The sequence below is a fragment of the Palaemon carinicauda genome, chromosome 24 (assembly GCF_036898095.1).
Source record: "Palaemon carinicauda isolate YSFRI2023 chromosome 24, ASM3689809v2, whole genome shotgun sequence".
NCBI lineage: Eukaryota > Metazoa > Arthropoda > Malacostraca > Decapoda > Palaemonidae > Palaemon > Palaemon carinicauda.
Window position 1 is genome coordinate 102,498,364 of NC_090748.1, and position 7,808 is coordinate 102,506,171.

Genomic DNA, 7,808 nt, shown 5'->3' on the forward strand with positions numbered 1-7,808 from the left:
TATATATATATATATATATATACATATACATATATATGCATAATATATATGTTTATGTATGTATGTATGTATGTGTATATATATATATATATATATATATATATATATATATATATATATATATATATATATATATGTCCATGCAGAAACCTTTATTCTTTCATATCCTCACATGCAGCATCTGTATCGTTAGTATGATAATGAGCATTAAGGAATGCAACTGCTTCGCTCATATTAAATTCTTGTCTCCAAGCATCCCACGACTAGGATATCATAAATCCCTCTGTGAGTGTCCTGCAGGACTATAATATTTAATTAAATTCAACATACCAACACGCTGTCCTTAGTATTATCATTGTTATATTTACACATTTAGGAACAATATCATGTTTTTATAGCTTATATATGGTAGGTCTAATTTAATGTTAATGATCTTAAAATATTTTATTTTGATTGTTATTATTTCTCTTTTAGTTTATTTAATTCATTGTTATTTTGATTGTTATCATTTGTCTAGTAGTTTTATCTATTTTCTCGATTCCTTTCCTCACTGGGCTAATTTTCCCTGTTGGAGCCCTTGGGCTTATAGCAGCCTGCTTTTCCAACTAGGGTTGTAGCTTGGCTAGTAATAATAATAATTTTTTCCTTTCCTCACTGGGCTATTTTCCCCGGTTGGAGCCGTTGGGCTCATAGCATTTTGCTTTTCCAACTCGGGTTGTGGCTTTGTTGATAATAATAATAATAATAATAATAATAATAATAATAATAATAATAATAATAATAACAATAATGTTATCTTATAAATGCTTCAAGCTACGAATTTATTTTAATATTCCAGTTAGTTTAAAACAAAAGAATAAATATCTATAAAATGCGTCTTATAATGGGTGTATTAACAGAATAAAATTCTTGACTTTCCATTAATGATTCGTATAAAAATAGAAACTCTTAATTATATACATTGCTGCTTTGGCAATCTTATCTATCTATCTATCTATCTATCTATCTATATGCTTTATTGTAGTCATAGCTCAACTCTGATATTTATTTCCTTGAGCTACGTGTATATCATCTTTATTCATTTTGGTACATACTTTTTTTTTTTTTTTTTTTTTTTTTTTTTTTTTTTTTTTCTCGTGTGCATTCGTAATTCTGTGTTGATCCTTGATTTGCTTGTAATTAATGTAACTAGTTTTCACTCGGATTTGAGATGATGATGATAATAATAATAATAATAATAATAATAATAATAATAAATAGTAATGATAACAATAATAATAATAATAATAATAATAATAATAATAATAATAATAATGATAAATAGTAATGATAATAATAACAAATAAAAATAATAATAATAATAATAATAATAATAACTACTACACCTTCTTATGTACCGAATGCCTTTACAAATCCCAACATTTTTATAGCTAAATACGCAAAAATCTTGTTCCCTCCGATGTTTACAATTAACGTCAAAATTGTTGAAGGGAACGCCGCTGCGGATGAACTAGGAATGCAATAATGAGAAAGGGCAACGTTCCAGGCGAGGTATGCAATTATCAGTCCAGCCAAAAAAAAAAAAAAAAAAAAAATGGGTTTATCGATCTCTGGAAGGAGCTCTGGAACAAAGATGTTTAAATGTTTATCTGGAACAGATGTTATTTGCAATAACTTAAAAAAAAAAAAATGGGTCTATCGATCTCTGGAAGGAGCTCTGGAACAAAGATGTTTAAATGTTTATCTGGAACAGATGTTATTTGCAATAACTTAAAAAAAAAAATGGGTCTATCGATCTCTGGAAGGAGCTCTGGAACGAAGATGTTTAAATGTTTATCTGGAACAGATGTTATTTGCAATAACTTAAAAAAAAAAAAATGGGTCTATCGATCTCTGGAAGGAGCTCTGGAACGAAGATGTTTAAATGTTTATCTGGACCAGATGTTATTTGCAATAACTAAAAAAAAAAAAAAAAAAAAAAAATGAGTCTATCGATCTCTGGAAGGAGCTCTGGAACGAAGATGTTTAAATGTCTATCTGGAACAGATGTTATTTGCAATAACTAAAAAAAAAAAAAAAAAAAAATGGGTCTATCGATCTCTGGAAGGAGCTCTGGAACGAAGATGTTTAAATGTTTATCTGGAACAGATGTTAATTGCAATAACTAAAAAAAAAAAAAAAAAAAAATGGGTCTATCGATCTCTGGAAGGAGCTCTGGAACGAAGATGTTTAAATGTTTATCTGGAACAGATGTTATTTGCAATAACTAAAAAAAAAAAAAAAAAAAAAAAAAAATGGGTCTATCGATCTCTGGAAGGAGCTCTGGAACGAAGATGTTTAAATGTTTGTCTGGGCCAGATGTTATTTGCAATAACTCAAATGTTTTTATTGATATGAGGGCGTTAAATGTTATATGTTCATCTTAAGCAAATGTTATTTGGGATAACTCAAATGTTTTTATTGATATGTGGGCGTTAAATGTTATATGTCCATCTTAAGCAAATGTTATTTGGGATAACTCGAATGTTTTTATTGATATGTGGGCGTTAAATGTTATATGTTCATCTTAAGCAAATGTTATTTGGGATAACTCGAATGTTTTTATTGATATGCGGGCGTTAAATGTTATATGTTCATCTTAAGCAAATGTTATTTGGGATAACTCGAATGTTTTTATTGATATGCGGGCGTTAAATGTTATTTGTTCATCTTAAGCAAATGTTATTTGGGATAACTCGAATGTTTTTATTGATATGCGGGCGTTAAATGTTATACGTTCATCTTAAGCAAATGTTATTTGGGATAACTCGAATGTTTTTATTGATATGCGGGCGTTAAATGTTATTTGTTCATCTTAAGCAAATGTTATTTGGGATAACTCGAATGTTTTTATTGATATGCGGGCGTTAAATGTTATTTGTTCATCTTAAGCAAATGTTATTTGGGATAACTCGAATGTTTTTATTGATATGAGAGCGTTAAATGTTATTTGTTCATCTTAAGCAAATGTTATTTGGGATAACTCGAATGTTTTTATTGATATGCGGGCGTTAAATGTTATATGTTCATCTTAAGCAAATGTTATTTGGGATAACTCGAATGTTTTTATTGATATGCGGGCGTTAAATGTTATTTGTTCATCTTAAGCAAATGTTATTTGGGATAACTCGAATGTTTTTATTGATATGAGAGCGTTAAATGTTATTTGTTCATCTTAAGCAAATGTTATTTGGGATAACTCGAATGTTTTTATTGATATGCGGGCGTTAAATGTTATTTGTTCATCTTAAGCAAATGTTATTTGGGATAACTCGAATGTTTTTATTGATATGAGAGCGTTAAATGTTATTTGTTCATCTTAAGCAAATGTTATTTGGGATAACTCGAATGTTTTTATTGATATGCGGGCGTTAAATGTTATATGTTCATCTTAAGCAAATGTTATTTGGGATAACTCGAATGTTTTTATTGATATGCGGGCGTTAAATGTTATTTGTTCATCTTAAGCAAATGTTATTTGGGATAACTCGAATGTTTTTATTGATATGAGAGCGTTAAATGTTATTTGTTCATCTTAAGCAAATGTTATTTGGGATAACTCGAATGTTTTTATTGATATGCGGGCGTTAAATGTTATTTGTTCATCTTAAGCAAATGTTATTTGGGATAACTCGAATGTTTTTATTGATATGAGAGCGTTAAATGTTATTTGTTCATCTTAAGCAAATGTTATTTGGGATAACTCGAATGTTTTTATTGATATGCGGGCGTTAAATGTTATTTGTTCATCTTAAGCAAATGTTATTTGGGATAACTCGAATGTTTTTATTGATATGCGGGCGTTAAATGTTATATGTTCATCTTAAGCAAATGTTATTTGGGATAACTCGAATGTTTTTATTGATATGCGGGCGTTAAATGTTATTTGTTCATCTTAAGCAAATGTTATTTGGGATAACTCGAATGTTTTTATTGATATGAGAGCGTTAAATGTTATTTGTTCATCTTAAGCAAATGTTATTTGGGATAACTCGAATGTTTTTATTGATATGCGGGCGTTAAATGTTATTTGTTCATCTTAAGCAAATGTTATTTGGGATAACTCGAATGTTTTTATTGATATGAGAGCGTTAAATGTTATTTGTTCATCTTAAGCAAATGTTATTTGGGATAACTCGAATGTTTTTATTGATATGCGGGCGTTAAATGTTATTTGTTCATCTTAAGCAAATGTTATTTGGGATAACTCGAATGTTTTTATTGATATGAGAGCGTTAAATGTTATTTGTTCATCTTAAGCAAATGTTATTTGGGATAACTCGAATGTTTTTATTGATATGCGGGCGTTAAATGTTATTTGTTTATCTTAAGCAAATGTTATTTGGGATAACTCGAATGTTTTTATTGATATGAGAGCGTTAAATGTTATATGTTCATCTTAAGCAAATGTTATTTAGGATAACTCAAGTGGTTTTAATTTATCTGCTGAGTCATCTGCATCCATTGTCTGGCCCTCCTTGGTCCTAGCTTAGGTGGAGAGGGGGCTTGAGCGCTGATCACATGTAGAATGGTAGTAGCGTTCTTGCCTGGTGATTGCCAGACTGGGGTTCGAGTCACACTCAAACCCGTTAGTTCCTTTGGTCGATGCAACCTCATCATCTTTATGAACTAAGGATTGGTGGTTTGGGGGAGAACTATAGTTCTATCTGCTGAGTCATCAGCAGCCATTGCCTGGCCTTCCTTGGTCTGAGCTTGGGTGGATAGGGGCTTGGGCGATGATCATATGTAATATAGTCAGTCACTGGGACATTGCCCTGCTTGATAAGGCAATGTCGTTAGTTCCTTTGGTTTCTGCTACCTCGCCAACCTTGTGAGCTCAGAATCGATGTTTAGTGAAGCCTATAGGTCTATCTGTTGAGTCATCAGCAGCCATTGCCTGGCCTTCCTTGGTCCTAGATTAGGTGGTGAGGGGGCTTGAACTCTAATCATATGTAATATTGTCAGTCTTTAGGGCATTGTCCTCCTTGATAGGGCAATTTTGTTAGTTCCTTTCGTCTCTGCAACCTCACCAACCTTGTGAGCTAAGGATGGGGGGTTTAGGGGGAGCCTATAGGTCTATCTACTGAGTTATCAGCAACCATAGCCTTCCCCTCCTTGGTCCTAGCTTGGGTGGAGAGGGTGCTTGAGCTCTGATCATATGTAATATGGTTAGTGTCCGGGCAGTTGTCCTGCTTGATAGGGTAATGTCGTTAGTTCCTTTGGTCTCTGCAACCTCCCCAACCTTTTGAGCTAAGAATGGTGGGTTTGGGGGAGCCTATAGGTCTATCTGCTGAATCATCAGCAGCCATTGCCTGGCCTTCTTTGGTCCTAGCTTGGGTGGATAGTGGATTGGGCACTGATCATAAGTAATATGGTCAGTCTCTACGACATTGCCCTGCTTTCTAGATCATTAACATTAAATTAGACCTATTATATATAAGCTATAAAAACTTGATATTGTTCCTAAATGTGTAAATATAACAATGATAATACTAAGGGCAGCGTGATGGTATGTCGGATTTAATTAAATATTATAGTCCTGCAGGACACTCACAGAGGGATTTATGATATCCTAGTCGTGGGATGCTTGGAGACAAGAATTTAATATAGGCCAAGCAGTTGCATTCCTTAATGCCTCTGCCATTCATGAGCGGCCTCTAAACCTTTAAACCTTCCACTTTCATATATATTCTATAAAAATAAAACTGTTTGTTGATGTTTTTCCCCAAATCCAGTAACTCATTATTCATGAAGAGAGTCGAGAGAGAGGCCGAATGGGGTGGAGAGGTACCTCGAGTGGAGAGGGGAGGGAGAATTAATGGCCATTATGAAAGAACATAAGTATAATACATGAAAATATGGGAGGCTCTTCTGCGTGTAGCCGGTGGCACTGTGCCTAAGTACACTAGAGAGAGAGAGAGAGAGAGAGGGAGAGAGAGAGAGAGAGAGAGAGAGAGAGAGAGAGGTGGTAAGAGAGATAAAGAGCAGTGTGCATGGTGGTAAAAGAGAGAGAGAGAGAGAGAGAGAGAGAGAGAGAGAGAGAGAGAGAGAGAGAGAGCAGTGTGCATGGTGGTAAAAGAGAGAGAGAGAGAGAGAGAGAGAGAGAGAGAGAGAGAGAGAGGGGGGTTGGTAACAGAGAGAGAGAGATGGAAATGTGTGAGGTAGTAAGAGAGAGAAAGAGAGAGATATGGGATGTGATATGAGAAGGAGAGAGAGAGATGTGGGTAGTGATGAGAGAGAGAGAGAGAGAGAGAGAGAGAGAGAGAGAGAGAGAGAGAGAGAGAGGGGGGGGGGGTGGTTGGTAAGAAGTTCCTGGAATATTCACTGAGATCACTTTAAGAGGCTGTTAAACAAATGATGCGTATTTTCATCGTTATGATGGTAATTATATAATTTCCCAGTACCTGCTATCCGCTTCTTATATATGGGTGTTGATATATGTAAAATAATTCTATTATGAAAGAATAAAACATAATTTCCCTCTTTTTGATAACAAGTTTCAGGTTTGTTTTAAGAATATGATTTCACTATATTGTGATAAAAAAAGTTTCAGTTTATATACTTGATATTCATTACAATGATTATATATACCATAATTTTGTAAATTTGGGTAGAAAATTATTACGTCGTATTGTGTATATTAACTTTGTGAAAATGGAATGCATATTTGTGCATCGGAATGAATAGCTTGAATTGAGTCATTCATACTGAAATGTATAAATCATGGCTCAATGTATGGGTTGTGCATTGGGTTGAAACTACGTTTTGATATTTTTATACAATGAAACCTGTTTATATAAAAACCTTATAAGACTATTTCTTACACTTTACCTGTAATTATTCGTTTTAAGCTTCATTTTATATCATATGTTTACTTCTCAAATATAAATCATAATTATTTTATTAATATCACAGACCTGAAAGTCAAAAATCAAAAAACGTAATGAAGTCTCTGTGACATCGATATCCAAAACGTATGGCTGATTACGTGAATTGGACATTTTGCTTGACCGTGTGTAGAATTGTTTATACATCTGCTATGACAATACTGCAGCCCTTCCGTAGGAGAAATTATGTGAAATATATATTGGTAGAAGCCTTCTGAAATGCTGTAATATTATTATTATTATTATTATTATTATTATTATTATTACTATCCAAGGTACAACCCTAGTTGGAAAAGCAAGATGCTATAAGCCCAGGGGCTCCAACAGGGAAAACTAGCCCAGTGAGGAAAGGAAATAAGGAAATAAATAAATGAAGAGAACAAATTAACAATAAATCATTCTAAAAAAAAGTAACAACGTCAAAACAAACATGTCACATATAAACTATTAACAATATCAAAAACAAATATATCACAAATAAACTATAAAAAGACTCAAGGAGGGTATAAGACTATTAAAAATAAAAAAAGGTAAATGACTTGCAACATTTATTCCAGGATAAATTGTCTTAACTTGTGTTGTCTCGTTTAACCTCCTGATCTCCAGGTACCTAATTAAATAACTGAGACAGAGCCATGAAGACTTTTTAACAGATTATATCCCTGGCACCACAGGGGTCCAATTATACATTCTCTCTCTCTCTCTCTCTCTCTCTCTCTCTCTCTCTCTCTCTCTCTCTCTCTCTCTCTCTCTGTCAACAAATCCATTACTCACGCATGCAACGCCTGGTATAGACCCGTGTAATCTCTCTCTCTCTCTCTCTCTCTCTCTCTCTACAAATTTATTACTCACGTATGCAACGCCTTGTACAGACTCTCTTTC